The sequence below is a fragment of the Sphaeramia orbicularis genome, chromosome 13 (assembly GCF_902148855.1).
Source record: "Sphaeramia orbicularis chromosome 13, fSphaOr1.1, whole genome shotgun sequence".
Classification (NCBI taxonomy): Eukaryota; Metazoa; Chordata; class Actinopteri; order Kurtiformes; family Apogonidae; genus Sphaeramia; species Sphaeramia orbicularis.
Window position 1 is genome coordinate 46812152 of NC_043969.1, and position 17719 is coordinate 46829870.

Sequence of the window (17719 nt, forward strand, 5' to 3'; positions counted from 1 at the left end):
ATTCCATTCAATTCTATTCTATTCTATCTGCTCTATTCCATTCAATTCTATTCTATTCTATCTGCTCTATTCTATTCTATCTGCTCTATTCCATTCAATTCTATTCTATCTGCTCTATTCCATTCAATTCTATTATATTCTATCTGCTCTATTCTATTCTATCTGCTCTATTCCATTCAATTCTATTCTATTCTATCTGCTCTATTCCATTCCATTCTATTCTATTCTATTCTATTCTATTCTATCCAATTCTGCTGTATTCTATTGTATTCTTTTTCTATTCTATTTTATTCTACTTTTTCTATTTTATTTTATTCTATTCTTTTTCTATTCTATTTTATTTTATTCCGTTCTCTCTAAAATCCTCTGCATGCCTCCTTGTATCTTCCACCTGTTCGCTCCAGTAGCAGTCGTCTTGTTTTCTGTGCTTGTAAATCTGTCTGACTCCACCAGATACACATCAGAGTGAAACTGCTCCACCTGACAAATGAGAACATACAGTTTGTGCCGCAGCGATGGCTCGGGGCCTTTTGGCGTCTCGACTCCAGCGCCTTCCTCGTTCCCGTCGCGGATCCGGCTCTGCTTGGACGTTTAGAACACGTCGCTCCTATAACTGTCGCTGGATTTGCATGCAGCGCCCGACACTCTGCTCACGTACAATAGAAGCCGCGGTGGCGTCGACTGTGAGATTCGACATGTTTCAACGTGTGCAGGATCCTCCGGCAGCGGCGGAGACATAATAACAGGTTTGTCAGACGAAAGAGCTTCTGCTGTAACAAACTCTGCTGGTCTGAGGCCAGGTACCCGGTCCACAGAGACCCAGATCCACAGAAAGTGGACCAAAGGAAACACGCTGTGAGGACAAATCAGTGCAGCTGCCAAAGACTGAACAGCTCAGTACGAGTCCAAGTCGACAAATCACATCATAAGCACAAAACGAGTTCGTCTGTACCGAGTCGATCTGCACACGAAATTTGACTTATATTCAAATAAAGTTCAACCTCAGCTCTGAGCGAGTTATTTCAGAACACATCCAGGCGTTTGTGGTTCAGTGAAAGATGATTTTATCTGAGTGTGAAACAGTTTAACCCAGGGCCGTCAAAGTCATTTTAGTTCAGGGGCCACAGTCGGCAAAATTTGATCTGCAGTGGGCCAAACCAGTAAAATAATAAAATAATATATGAATAATGTCAACTCCAAACTAGGGATGTAACGATATGAAAATTTCATATCACGATTATTGTGACCAAAATTATCACGGTTATCATTATCATTACAGTTTTGTTGAAATTGTGCTCAAACTGTTCAAAAAGTACTAATACACACACTGAAATAATTTAGCCAAGTTGTATTTTGATAAAAAAAAAAAAAAAAAAAAAAACAAATAAAATAATAGGCACAATGTACTTTCTGTTGGGAGAAAATTCAAATATTAACCCTCAGTGGTCTGAGCTTATTTTGTCCATTTTTCAGTCCTTTTGATTTTGTCTTTATATACTATATAAACAAATGTTTACAATATCCATGTTTGGGATCTTTTTTTTTTTCAACACACTTTCATCTGTCTCATCTGTCTATTATTTTTTTCACTTTAACCTACTATAAAAACATAAAAGGACAAAAAACACACAAAAAAAAAAAATCCGATTGGAAAAATGTATATACTTTATTGCATAAAAAACACAAAGATGCTTAACGAACCTTTTCAAAGACTTTAAAAGTGAATATTGGTTCCAACTATTAGGTATATAAAATTAAAATTGTAATAAATTAAAACTATACTCAAATATTTGACATTAAAGCAGATCTTTACACAGGGTTTTTTTCCCCTAGAAGTGTGATAATCAGACATGGTTATCATGATAATTAGAATTTAAACAGTAATACTAACTGTCTGCAATTTTACCGTGGTTTATCGTTATACCAGTAATCGTTACATCCCTACTCCAAACTTTTCTCTATGTTTTAGAGCGAAAAAAGTAAATTTACAATAGGAAAAGGTTTACATCTACAACCTATCCTTTTAAACGATGTGAATAACATGAACAAACTGAAAAAATAAGTGTAATTTTAACACTATTCTGCCTCAGTTTATCATTTACACATGTACATTATAACTTACAGATCACAGTGGATCTACAAACACACAAAACATTTAGAAACAGGCAAAATCTTGTTAAAATTGTACTTACTTCTCTTAAAACATTTCAGGTTGTTCATATTTGTTCAGGTTATTCACATTTTTTGCGAAATTATACTTTGTTTTAGTGTAAAAACATGAAACTATTTACATTTACAAACAGAAACATTTGGAGTTGTCATTATTTATATGTTATTATGATAGTATTTTGCTGGTCCCGCCCACTTGAGACGGAATTGTTCTGAATGTAGAACCTGAACTAAAAGGATTGTTACTATCTTATTTTTGCATTTCACAAATTCATCCCAGGGGTCAGACTGGACCCTTAGGTGGGCCAGATTTGGCCCCGCATGTTTGACACCTGTGGTTTAACCTTTCATCAGGCAAGTGACTATTTTTGGTCATTTCCGCATACATTACAAGACAGTAGTCCATTGACCCTGAAATTGCGTGAATATAACTTGCGCATAAAAATTTACCAAATGGAAAAACGACAATTTCAGCAAAACTCTTGATTTTCGATTAAAAGTTGTTGCGCCGGCAAGAGATGGTTTTTTGGGTGTTGTGCAAATGGTATATCACGCAAATCTGCAATGAAAAAAAAACTTTTTCCACAACTAGTCATGTGAATAATAAAAAAAAAAAAACATGAACAGGACGTCTTACAGCTGTAGACAGGTGTCCCATTACTTTTGTCCATATACTTTATAATCATCAATATTTCCTCAACGCTTTAATAAAAACTCCAGAATTCAACGTGTCCAAATACTTTTGTCCATATAGTGTAACTGGACAAAACATCAGCCTTTATCAGTCCGTAAGAAGAAACACTTTCTAATAATCAGAAAAATATGGACAAAATAATCACAAAATGTAATGTTTGACTCCAAATTTGGTCTCAAAGCATCAGATTTTGCCGTAAGTTGAAAAGTTCACATCACTAACAATAAAATTCCAGGACTTTTCTGAAATGTTTCAGAATTTTCCTTGATTCCATGACTTGATTCCAATATGACTCTGAATACAGAGTCATATTGGTCAACAGCAGTCGTTTCCCAGTGGTTTTTAACTTCATGTATTGCTCTATTTGGCGTGAACGAAGCTCAATAATCAACAGAAATATACGAAAATATAAGTGAGCCAGAGTTCAGGCAACAGAGCTCATTTTCATCCATTAATCCTGATGTTAAAACGCAGCCTAAAAACACAAACAGTCCAGAAAGAACAGAAAACATCACAAATCATTAACCGGGACGACTTTTCCAACCACATGCTCAAGGCTCGACTCCGTTCTACATTTTCAGCTTTTTCAGGCTCAGTCTTGAGACATTTTCAACATCTTGGTCTTTCCAGTTAAAGCCACGCCCACAAGGAAATCACTACATGTCCTTTGCATCATGACTGGGACATGATGTAAAAGTTCCTTCTTCAAATTCAACCACTGATGTGAAATCTGAGGAGAACGTATCAGGTACGTTCATCAGTACAAACATCGCCTAGACCTGGGGGGTCCAACCTGTGGCTCCGGGGCCACGTTTGGCTCTTGGGTCCTTTTCAAACGGCTCCATGTGGCTTTAACAAACACATACAGAAATGAATAATACTTTTTACACATTTTGCTATTCCTGTCACAACTATAAAGTCATTCTGATGATATGCAGATGAAAAAATGTAGAAAACAAAAAACCAGTTAAAAAAAACAGAAGTAAAAGTAGACTGAAGGTATTCATCTGTGTTGACTGCATAAAAAGCTTTCACATACCACGATAATAGTAATAAAAGTGAAGTGTGTGTGTGTGTGTGTGTCTCGGGCATCACATAAAATCTGTACAGAACTGACTGCTGCTGTTTGTCATACTTATGTATTTTTGGTCAAGGAAGAGATAAGTGAAAATGGCCAGTTGATATGACCAATATTTTGGGAGACTGTAGTAATTTTGGAATACAATAGCCTTACAGTCACGTTGCTATACCCGTGACAGGAAGCGCAGTACCACGCTGCATGAAGGAAAATTTTGTTAAAAACAGGAACGACGCATTTACTAACTTCAGTCCCCAGATATCGATATAAATATATTAATCCATCCATTTTCTTCTGCTTATCCAGGGCTGGGTCGCATAGGCAACAGTCTAAGCAGGGACGCCCAGACGTCCCTCTCCCCAGACACCTCCTCTAGCTCCTCTGGGGGGACCCCGAGGCATTCCCAGGCCATCCAAGAGACATAGTCCCTCCAGCGTGTCCCAGGTCTTCCCTGAGGCCTCTTCCAGTGGGACATGCCCAGAACACCTCCCCAGGGAGGCGTCCAGGAGGCATCTGAAACAGATGCCTGAGCCACCTCTGTTGACCCCCTCAATGTGGAGGAGCAGCGACTCTACTCCGAGCTCCTCCCTGGTGACTGAGCTCCTCATCCTTCGTTAAATTTTAAAGAATGATTCACCAAGCAATGTTTATGTCAGTATAAAATATAGACTAGCATCTTTTCCCAAAAGTCAGCTGTCCCCAACACATCTACAACTCGTGGTTCCCATGGGTCAACACTCTAGTAACACTAATAATAGTAATAATAGTGCACAATAATAACAAATGTCACCATTTTGTTTAGTGTACTCCTGTCATTTCTTTGTATTTCTGTAAATGCATCAAAACTTTGATTTACTCTTGACGTATTCTGTACAAACCAGTCCTGAAGACCTTCTGAAACAGTCACCACTTTGAGGTCAAACATATAAGGATGTCTTTGTTCTTCTATTTCTGTCCTAAAATCTCTCTTTAGAATGTAAAGGTACCCGATCCATGAAGAAAAACCCCATGAGTCGACTGGAGTCGCGTCATAATTAGATTAAAATCATTTAGAACAAACTGAATTGGTCTCAATGTGAGTTAAAGTGGTTTCATGATGTGGAGAAGCATCTCATGTCTTCATACTTCCTACTTCCTTGTCCAGGTCAGTCTTTAATCTGAACCCAGACTCCAGTAAAATAAAGGGTATAGATCAAGGTGCACCTGTAATGAGCTTTGACTCAACTTTATTATCCACACATTCAGACAAACTCTAAACCCAGTCTATCCTTAAACCCAAAGTCATATCCAACACATCCCAGGGTCTAATATTCACATGGTTGGATTCTAGGCTTCTTAAGGACGAGCAGAAAAGATAAAAACATGACGTCTGTACATGTCTACAGTAGATAAAGTCCTAATCTTGGCTCCATTACTTGAAATGCAAACTATGTCCTTCCACCATCCTGATTCATCCTGTAAACTGAGACTTTTGTCACATGTTGCACAGATGCCTCGTCTTTAAAACCAGGGTTCGTGCACATTTTTCAGGTCAAATTCAAGCACTTTTAAGGGTCATTTTCACCTCCTCACTAAGGTAAAATACATATCCACAGAAATATGTATACTCAGAATTATTATTTTCACTTTTTATCACAATATTGTACATTATATTATGCAATAAACATCTAAAATGATGTTTCATAATAGCAAAAAGTTTAGAAATTAAGGGAGAATACAGAGTTTTATCCAATAAAAAAAGGGAAGCCACTTGGTGTTCTTCAGACACTCGCAACAAGACAAAGTTTAAAATAAAAATGTACCTGGGGATGACCTGAGAACACTTGGGAATTTGCTTTTTTGAAATAAAGTTTTATTTTTCAAAATGTACCACCTCTCTGTAAGTAGCTTTGGCTTAAGATCTAACCTGGCAGAGTTAACCCTTTATCTGCCAAGTGACTATTTTTGTTCATTTCTGTGTACATTAGGGATGTAATGATTACCGGTATAACGATAAACTGCAGTAAAATTCCTGACGGTTCATATTACCATTTAAGTTCTAATTATCATGATAACCATGTTTGATTACCGCACTGTCAACCCAAACTTGATATGGAAAATGGTCAAACAATGGCCATAAGGTGCCATCTTTAATGCACGTTTGTATGTCTGATGTTTACACGTAACTATTTGAATGTTTCTGCCAACAGAAAGTACATTGTGCTTATGATTTTTTTTTTTTTTTTTTATTAATTTTTTTTTTTTTTTTTTTTAATAAAACTTGGTTAAATTATTTCAGGTTGTGTGTAAGTATTTTTTGAACATTTCAAGCACATTTCAACAATACTGTGATAATTTTGGTCACAATAACCGTGATATGAAATTTTCACATCGTTACATCCCTAGTATACATTACAAGACACTGACAGTTCCAGTGAAGACAGCAATCTCAGGTCCAATGTGGTCTCCAGGGTCTGTAAGGTCCAATGTGGTCTCCAGGGTCTGTAAGGTCCAATGTGGTGTCCAGGGTCTGTAAGGTCCAATGTGGTGTCCAGGGTCTGTAAGGTCCAATGTGGTCTCCAGGGTCTGTAAGGTCCAATGTGGTGTCCAGGGTCTGTAAGGTCCAATGTGGTCTCCAGGGTCTGTGAGGTCTGTGCATGAACAGTGAGTGGACCTGCTTTGTTCGGTACCATGAAGTAATGGTACTAATGTAAGGAATGATGTTCAAAGGGATCATGTGGATGTGGACAGGGGTCTGGATCCGCTGGTCTAATGTTCTAAAATACATGTTCCTTTCATCTTACATGTGTTTGTTTTTAAATATATTTGGGGGGTTTTGCCACATATGGTAACTTCATTAACCTTGATTTTTTTTTTTTTACATAACAATAAAAAACTGAAAAATTTCACAAAAGTAACATAAAGTCTTGTTATGTCCTCCGATGACACACTACGGTAGAAATTTGGAGTTTCAGAGTATTTCAAAGTGAACTATAAAGGGTTAATATTAAAAATAAATAAATAAATCACATTTATAATTAGCAGCACTTTCAAGCATTTAAAACTAAACTTCAAGCACTTTCCAGACCTTGAAAACACAACACTAAAATTCAAGCATTTTTAAAGTTTTCAAGCACCTGTACGAACCCTGTAAAACACTCAGATCCTCAAAAAAAAAAAAAAAAAAAAAAACCCCAAATCAACCCCCGCTGAACCCTTCACCTTCCTCAGATCTGATTCCTTCCCACACTCATTACATCCACTTCACTCCTGATATTCCTGCTGGAGGCACTTTTACGCAATAACTGGCACCGTGAGCGTGAATACACAACAGGAATGTGCCCTTGGTTCCAGAACGGATGGGGATGGGGGGTTGGGGTGAAGGGGGGGTGTGTCCCTGGCTGCCATGTCCCGTCCACGACTGACCAAACACTAAAACCCGCCTTGCACAACCGGCCCGTTAATGATTGACGAGGCAGATTTTCCCTTTTCGAGAAACTTTGACCTGTGTGATCTCTGTACAAACACACTTGGAGTGTCCACACACACCCTGACAAACCGGCCACGAGGCGACGCAAACACAAACGGACCTGCCAGGTGTGAGGCCGACGGACCGGAGGAATGTTACGATGCTGAAAACGCTGAGTCGCGCAATAAAAAACACACAATTCAATGCTTGGCACGCCGTCACGCCACTGGAAAGAATCCCAGACATGTGGCCCGGGCGGCGAATAAGACGAAGCCAAACACACCCTCTCGATCATTTCACGCCGTTTAGCAGCGGATCTTCAATCTACCCTTTATTGTAAGAGCTGCCAAGGTCCGGACGGGGCTGTGGAAGGACGGTCGCATGTTCAAATATTAGCCACAAAGATCGGCATTCACAGAAATACTGAATTTACAGACGCAGACAACAGGCGACTCTTCACCGCCGTCACTCTGGGTTCATTCTGAGGTTCGTAAATGGCGTCATTGACATGTTTTAAGACCAAGAAGTGAAAAAACAGAAGCAGTTAGCGCAAACACATAGCCACGGTTTTGACTGAAAGTGTGAAGCACAAGGTGAAGAGTTAAGAGTCGGTTTGTTTTAAGCAAATAACAAAGTAGAGCGTTGAGTAAATGTCAGCAGCTTTGATTCGGTGTATTTACAGAACGAATCTAGAGCAAACCTCAGAAACACTGGAACCATTTTGCTAAGAAAGTTAACTTTGATTTGGTCATTTGCATTGAAAATTTTCTACTGTAATTTGAAATGGTTTAAAAATTCACCTCCATCTAGTGGTGAAGGTGCAAGTAGCAGCTGAAAACCAAACACCCTTCCCCTACGGTGGCTCGAAAAGGAAAAAAGCTTTTGGTTAAATGGACTAAAAACATCAAAACATAGAAGGCAACGCTTGAATTCCTCAACTTTTTTAAGCTACTGTTGGAAGGGGCGGAAACTGATAAGAATTTAGCGATTCTGGTTCCATTGTCGATACTCAGATTAGACTGAATTGATCCCACAACGGGGAAATTCAACCGTCAAGGCACCAACAGAATAAAGTGCAAGAAAAAGTAAGAAAAAAAATGTATAAAGATAGTGCAAAAAAGAAGATAAAATAATAATAATAGTAATAAAAACTATACAGACTATATGTCAGTTCCCTATTGATTTTCATTGGACAAATGGGCGATCAACTATAGAACAAATGGCTGCGTTTGCAGTAACTCTTTAACGCACTTACATTTTGCATCTGATTGGAACAAACCTCCTGAAGGAGTTTCATCTAAATGTAATTATACAACATGAAGATTATCCATAAACTACAGTAAAACAGGTCGACTCAGTGAAATGATGCCAGCATTAACAGTATCAATAGAACCTGGAGGAGTTTAATGATAGCAGCTGCGACAGAAAACGCCTTGAGGTAAGCTCCGCCTCCAGAGTCACCGCCCCCTTTGCCAAGCAGCCAATCAGAAATGCTCTATTGGTGCAGTTTCATCAGATGCTGTGGTTAAATGTTTCTACATGTTGGAGGTATTGAACCCTTTGTCCTAATGGAAGCTCTGCAAGTGTTGGAAACGTCCCTAATGTCGACTTCAGTGACGAAACAACCAGACTTTAAAGTCCCTACAGTTTAAATTTAAGACTTTTTAAGACTACTTAGAACAGAATCTAATGCCTATTTCACAGCCACATTGGCAAAAAATTTGTGAGTCCTAGAATTTAGGAAAATGTATTTATTTACTCCAACAGCTTAATTCCCAGCGTTCTGAGTCATGTCTCATTGGGGGGGCTGCAAATTTAGCCATAATTGGTTCCTAATTTCAATATAAATTGTCAGGTGGAACTGTCAACTAATGTTACTTTCTTTGCAGTTTTGATATTTAATAGACATACTTAAACACGATACAGTGAACAAGTTTATGAAAACAGAACTTCATACCAACCACATCAAATTTAAAACCTTTTAAAAACTTTAAGGTATTAAATACAGATTTGGAAATTCAAATATTTTAAGAGTTTTTAAGACCCCGTGGGAACCCTGGTTAGAGCAACAATGAAACTAAATACAGAAATGACTCGATGATGCATTTGACGTGATGACATCGTGGAATTGTTAAGTAAACAGACTAATGATTCCAAAGAACTGGTTCTCGGTTCTCATCTTTAAAGGTACAGTGTGCAGCTCCCATACCCTAGGTGGCAGCAAATACCTGAATCAATGTAAAGACAGTGCGATTTCTCTGCTCTGGTGCTGCACTTACCTAACAGCTAGCACTTTGGGACAAAAAGCCTTGGCTGTATCTTTTGCGATTTTCCAATAATTCACAACCTGACAAAATGGCAAGCACCTTAATTTGTCTGTCATCACTTCCATTGAGCGACGAGGTAAGAGCAGAAAAATAAAAACATTCATAAACTGAACATGAAAAGAGAGATCATTCGATTTTCTTCCTCTGTAGACTCATGTAGGGAAAAAAATGGCGGCGCCCAGCAAACAGTACCCACGCTATGTACGGTTAAATGGGTTTTTTTTAGGTTAAAGGTAATCAAACAAATTGTTTTTCTTGTCTGCTTAAGCACTATTTTATTCAATTAGAACCAATAATTACATTGATTATTGGAAAGAACACTATAAAAATCTCACACACTGCACCTTTAACATGGACTCCATACAGTAAAAACCTGGTCCTCATATTTGACCCCTAAACCCCATGAACCCTCAGATCCTGAACCTCCAAACCCAAACAGGAAAAAGCACAGATTTCAGATCACTGAGTCGTACAAATCTTCTCCTGGGCCGGTTCCCAGGGCCATGTCAGGACCACCAGCTCCTGTTAAACCATCTTCACACAGAGCAGGTGTGTCCGAGGCACGAGTGTTTAGTTTAGAGTAGAGCTGCAACCGATTAATCAATTAGGTGCTTGAAGCCAATGCAAAAATTCCTGATTCAATTTAATCGACTCAAATTGATTGAAGGGAAATATTCTATTGCAGTTTTCTTGAACTGAAACTTCTTTGTGCGTCACAATAAGCGTCCGTGTGAAACACAACAGTGGAACCAATGTTTAACAGTAGGGATGCACCGATTCTGATACTCTGTGTGTGTACTTGTATTCATACTCGTAAAAGTAATCCGATACAAATGCACCGATACCACTTACGGCTGTGTGACATTCACAGTTCAGTGCAGCAGGTACGAGGAGGAGGAATAATGTGTGTGAGTGTGAAGAGTGTGGAGACTGAACCAAATAAATGACGGTGATAAAAGTAACGCTGACTGACAGTAACGTTACAGACACAGACAGATGCAGACGCAGGGTTCTGTCCGTACTCTGTGTACTTTCCATCCTTTTTCCAGGTGTTGGCGGATGTGTACCCAGACAGAGAGAGGGGTACGGACCACTGCCGGCAGAAGTGAAAATGAAACTTATCACTCATTTCTTTTTTCTCTTCCTGCTGAAGTTAAACTTTTAAACCTTACCAGTGAAAACGCTGCAATATTAGTATCACATTAGTGTTACCTCTGTCGTCTCCATGTTTGTTATTACTGACTTTTTTCTTCTCCTCAAAAAACTTTACTCTTCTTCGTGGTATTTGTCCAATATGGTTAATTCAGAGCGGCGCCCCCTGGTGGATTAACTGAGAAACACTCATTCCAACACATTAAATGTCAGTAGCAGCACTTTGTTCCAGTCAGACTAATGACAACGACAATAAAGCACATTTACAAAAGGAACAAAGAACTGGAATGGGATTATTAAGTACTTGTATCAGTACTCAGTATCGGCAAGTACGCAAATGTAAGTACTCGTACTCGGTCTGGAAAAAAGTGGTATCGGTGCATCCCTATTTAACAGCAGAGAAATGAAGGAACCAAAGCTTTGATTCAGGAAAATTGTGGTTGAATGATTTTTTTTGGATCCCTTTGAGTCCATTAATGGGTTGCAGATCTAGTTTAGAGGTCTTGGTGGTCTGTGGTCCTGCTCTGGCTTCTGTCCTTGCAGTCCTAACTCCTTTCGCCACCTAATCTGTCAGATAAGCACAGTGTGACTCACGCCAACTCGTGATTTACAACCCAACTGGAAGGATCTACAAACATCCATGTTTTTTTTGTTTTTTTTTGGGGGGGGGGGGGGCTTTGTGAGTAATGGCTTGGATCCAATGTGGTTTCTGACATAGCTGCGATGCTTCACATACTCTGCAGGTTTGCAAAAGTTACCAAACGTGTACGGAATTTCACTCACAGGCTGCAAGTTTGTCCAACCTGCCAAGAATTAAACACTGCAAAAAAAAAAAAAAAAACACTTATGACGTGTTGAAAATGAGGCTGTTATCGGCCTCGGAGAGCCTGTATCGGTCTGGGTTGGATCCAGATGCAGCAGCAGGAGCACAAACTCCAGTCAAAAAGGAGCAGACCAGTAGGACAGGGTCCTCCAGTCCAGTCCAGTCCACCGCCCTGAGCCTCCACCAAACACCACCGGCCCTGCTCTGGGAGAGTCCATGTCTGCACAATCACGACCTGGGTGGGTTTTCTTTTTTTTTTTTTGCAACAATGTGGCGCCGTGTTTCCGCTCCGGCAGAGGAAAAGCACGACGGGAAAAACGGAAAACCACCTTTGGAAGAGTGAAAGCAGCAGCAGCTCCTGTTCAGCTTCTGCACAAATGAGTGCTTTTACGCACGGAGGACGCACGAGCAGGACGCGTAAAAACACCAGAACCCGACCCCATCCGAGCCCCCAGACCAGGGCTTTACCCCCCAGCAGAACCAGTGTGTGTGTGTGTGTGTGTGTGTGTGTGTGTGTGTGTGTGTGTGTGTGTGTGTGTGTGTGTGTGTGACCTCCACTCCCCATCCCAGCCCTCCACTGCCATTTTCCCTCCCCCCGCCGCCGCCTCGGTCCTCTTACCTTCCGCTGCTGCTTCTCCCAGGCCGGGTCCAGCAGCAGGTCCCGGTCCCAGTCGTTCTCCTGCTCCATGTAGGTCGGCGGCCCGGACGGGATCTGGTTATTGGCAGCGTGATAATCTACCATGTCAGCAGAAGGAGAGGGAGCAGAAACCTGAGTGCGCCACACAGCCCCGAACTATGAGGGGAACCGGACAAAAATAAAAAAAAAATTAAAAAAAAAAAAAAAAAAGAAAGAAAGAAAGAAACGGCAGAAAAAGCGCCGAGGGCCCGAGTCCGAGAGCGGGATGGGGAGGGTCCGCGTCCGAGGAACAGTCCGGCGTCTCTGTCCGCTTGTGGAGCCGTGGGTGCGTGTGTGTGACTGGGTGGAATATCCGGTGTGTGCAGGCAGAAAAGCCCCGCTGCTGCTGAGAGAAGAAGAAAAGCTTTGCCCCTGTGCGCGGTGTGGCTGCTGGGAGGAACCGGCCGCTCCTACAGGACACAGCGACAAGTTAGAGCCGGTGCGGAAAGGGCGCGTCCGGTGCGCATGCGCCCCTTCACAATAAAACAGGACTGATGGAGGAGGGGGGGGGGGGGGTCTGGGGTCACAGCAGGACGGGGGTCATCCAACTATTAAACAAAAAAAAAAAAAAAAAAAAAAGAGAGAATAAACGTTTTAATCTATTAGTGAATATTTATATGTAGTTTAACCCTTTATTTATTTTTATTTGTTTATTTATTGTTTTTTTCACAATATTTTTATTGGTATTCAAGTTTTATAATTTAATTTTTTAATTCCTTGTGTCAGTATCAACATTTCCTGAAATTTTCATCCAAAGCCATCCGTAACTTCTTGAGTTATCTTGCACACAAACAGACAGACAGACAAACCAACACCGACAAAAACATAACCTCCTTGGCGGAGGTAATAATAAAATACAAAAACAACACACACATACATTCACACCAGGTAAACTTGCACCAAACGATATGAATAACATGCATATATCCTTAGACGCATGTATGCATATACATAGAAATAATATTAAAATACAGCAGTCATAATAATGAAAAATAAAACAGTAGTAATCTGGATGTCAGAACAGAACGGAATCATTCACTAAATCTGTTTCCACTGCACTTGTTCACATTAACAATGGATGAATTTCACTGAAGTTGCACAAATTCTCACCACAAAAATGATTTATGACATTTTCTACTATTTTCAGAAGCAAAATTATTGTTCTTAGTGTGACAGTTTATTTCTCCTTACTTTTTTACACCTTTATATTAAAAAAAGAAAAAGAAAAAAAGACAACTGTTTGTGACAATTGATATTTTTTATCTTAAAAGTGTCAAATATATCCAGCTGGTATTCACTGTAATTTTTCATATTAAAGTGATTTTTAAAAGTATGTTCAGCTAAATACACCCACCTTTACTCACTATGGAAGATTAGAATGGGTGTAAAATACACACAATTATAATATCCCATGAGTAATATGGATCAGTTTAACATGATCAAATGAAAAGGTTGATTTTTGTAAAAAAAAATTTAAATCATAAATGTGCATTTTCCCAAAATATGTTCAGATTTTCTCATTATTTCAGCAACAATTAGACGATTTAATCTCAAAGCATGTTTTAATGAAATATACTTTTTAGAATAGATTCATTAAAATGTGTTCTTTTTGTCCTATTTCATTTATTTCCTCCCATTTCTTCTCTCTAGTCACATAAGCATTTAGTTCATTTAATAAACATAAGAACAAAACAAAACAAAAACACCCAGGCTCATTAAAACAAACCTGTCAGTTTTAAAATACACCTGTAGGTCCTGGAGTTTTATTTTGAAGGCGTCCAGGGTCGTTTCCGGCGTGACGTGTTGTTTGTGTGTGCGTTGACGCCGCAGTGATCCGCTGTTCCCATTGGTCCGTTCAGAGCATGAATATGCATCAACATGTGAAACAATGACACATCTGACAAATTAAAGCCTGAATGAGAGAACATGAACATGAAGAAGAAGAAAGAAGAAGAAGAGGAAGAGGAGGGTGAACATTATCAATAATCACAGAATAAAGACAAGAAATATAAAATAACACTGTAAAAGATCACACAAAATAGAAAAAAATTACACTGTAAAGAGGAGCACAATATATAGAATAGAAAAATAAAATAATCTCAACAATACAGTAAAGAATGATAAAATATATAGGAAAAATAACACTGTAAAGAATGACACAACATATATACAAAAATAAAATATAATAAACTCAAAAATACTTTGGGAAATAAAATCACACAATATACAAAAATAAACCTAACAAAATTATGAAGAATGACACAATGGATAGAAAAAATAACACTGTAAAGAATGACACAATATACAGGAAAAAAATTAAATACACTCAACAATGTAAATAATGACAAAAATATATATAGAAAAAATAAAATACACTCAACAACACTATAAGGAATGACAAAAATATATAGGAAAAAAATAACACTGTAACGCATGACATTTAAAACAGAAAAAAAAACTCAGCACTGTAAAGAATGACAAAGTATATACAAAAAATAACACTGTAAAGAATGACATATAATACAGAAAAAATAAAATATTTTCAACACTGTAAAGAATGAATATAATGATAAAAATATATATACTCAACACTGTAAAGAATGACAAAGTATATACAAAAATAACACTGTAAAGAATGACATATAATACAGAAAAAAACATATACTCAACACTGTAAAGAATGACATATAATAAAAAATATACTCAACACTGTAAAGAATGACATATAATACAGAAAAAAATAAAATATACTCAACACTGTAAAGAATGACATATAATACAGAAAAAATAAAATATACTCAACACTGTAAAGAATGACATATAATAAAGAAAAAATAAAATATATTCAACACTGTACAGAATGACAAAGTATATACAAAAATAACACTGTAAAGAATGACATATAATACAGAAAAAAATAAAATATACTCAACACTGTAAAGAATGACAAAATATATACAAAAATAACACTGTAAAGAATGACATACAGTATAATACAGAAAAAATAAAATATACTGAACACTGTAAAGAATGACAGAATATATACAAAAAATAACACTGTAATGAATGACACAGCATACTTCTAAAAAATAAAATATAAAATAATAAACTCAAAAATACTGTGAAGAAAAATAACACAATATACAAAAATAAACTCAACAAAATGGTACAGAATGACACAATAAACAGAAAAACAAACTCAGTCCCACTAAAGAATCATACACCATAAAAAAAACAAAACAAAATAAAAACTTAATGTCACTAAATAATCACACATTAAATAAAATAAAACAAAACAATCTCAATAACACTGTAAAGAATCACACACTTAATAGAATAAAACAAAATAAACTGAACAAACCTGCCACAAACCCACTGCAGTGGAGGTGTTTGTCAGAACAGACTGACTTTGAACACAGTTCAGTGTAAGTCTATGGGAACCAGGGCTTCTTACTGCTCCATCTAGTGTCCATCAGTGGTATTACATCTTTAACAAACCTGAAGTCCTGCACACATTGGTCCAGATCTAGGTCAAAAGGTCAAAGGTCAAGATCACAGTTGATGCTTTTGTAAATCTCATACATATTATCTGATGATGTTTGGATAAAATAACTGAATCCACATCCGTCGTTTCTTTGTTTATTTCTTCTCTGGTGTGTCCTGCTGCTCTGCTCATAAACCTGCTCATGGGTGTAAAGAACCATCAGGGCTGATGGGTACAGTTTCGGAGGCGCTGACCCGGACCGCTGCCTCCATAAAACACAGGATGGCCGGTGGCGGTGGTTTGACGGGGGCCGGTGGGTGGGTGGAGGTCCCCCTGGTTTGGAGGACCCACCTCCAGAAGTAGGTCACGCTCACACTGTCCTGGTCCATTAGCGTCACCCAGGCCCGGAGCGGCGTCCAGGCCCCAGCACCACCGCACCGCCGTGTGTTTGAAGGCCTCATGTGAGGATGAATGTACGCTGTATTTACAACAGTCTGGATCTGGACTCATTAACAGGACCAGGACCAGGACCAGGACCAGGACCAGGACCAGGACCAGGGACAGGGTTAACCCATACAGACCCGCGGCTGCTTCTGTGTCACTTCCCACATGAATGTTTCTCTGTTTTTAATCTTTCTTGAGCTGTGTTTTTGGCCCCATGTGAGGTCACCTGGAATTCAAATGAGGCCACCTGAAATTTCTAGTAATTAATAATAAAAAAAAAACTAAAAAAAAAACCTTGTTAATAAAAAATATATGTTGAGTTGACAAAGACAATGGCAATCCATAACAGACAAACTGTGGTTGTGAAACCTCAGCACTATGGTTCTGTTTTTCTTTCAAATGTTCATTGTGGTCAGTTTCAGATGCTGCAGCTCTGTCATAATTCATAGTTTGAGTTCTTGTTTGTTCAGTATTAATTGTCAGCCTTGTAAATCCCAGCTGGACTGACTGTACATATCCTGACCATGGAAAATTAAATCCTCCCTTTGTGCAGTAATCACCTGGATTTACTGCCTCCGTCCATAATAATATACATTATATAGACTAAATGTCCTCTAAAATTAATGTTTATTTGTAACATAGTATAGCAAACTATTACATGATCAAAAACAAATTAATTTTAGCAATAAAAAAAAAAAAAAAACTCTCTGTTTTGAATGTCTGGGGTTGGCAGAAATTTGTGCTGTTAAAATGGGGTCATGAGCCAAAAAAGGTTGGAAACCAATGTTCTTGAGTGATTTATCAGCATTTATTCGAACATTATCCTGTGTGTTTTGTGTGTTTTTTTTTCAGTGTGAATCAGGTATTTTCTATTTTTAATTCACTGATCATGTAAATGTTCATAAAAGCTGAGGGGTTTTAATTAAAAACAGAGAAAAGTGAAGAAAAAGGGACTTTTTCAGACAAACATATCTATAAGTGTCTCCAAAGACTGTCACTTATTAAACTCCATGGGTTTAACTGGTGAAATAATGTTTAAATTTTTTATTCAGTTTGTTGTTTATTTTCCTCATTTATTACTAGTATGTTAACCCGTGTGGATCCACAGGTTCATGTGTTAAGTTTTTATGCTGTTGTGTATTCGTCCATGTTGTACCGCATAAGTCCAGCAGTACATTTACACATACCACATGGAAGCACGGAACAGAAGGTCATGTGTCCAAACGTCCCCTGTGGTGGAGGTCAGAGGTCAGAGGTCACAGCAGAGCGTCCACACGTCCAACCCTGGACCATGAAGAGGGAATGTGGGAAAAAGGAACGTAAACACAACCTTTAACTCATGAAACCAAATGGAATAGAATAGAATAGAATAGAATAGAATAGAATAGAATAGAATAGAATAGAATAGAATAGAATAGAATAGA

The 17719-nt window shown here is 38.3% G+C and overlaps 1 pseudogene; it reads right to left on the reverse strand.

Annotated features, from left to right (window-relative positions):
• The window catches only part of LOC115431161 (alpha-actinin-4-like), a 122304-nt pseudogene extending 109529 nt beyond the window's left edge, over positions 1 to 12775 (reverse strand).
• Between the last annotated feature and the right edge of the window lie 4944 nt (positions 12776 to 17719).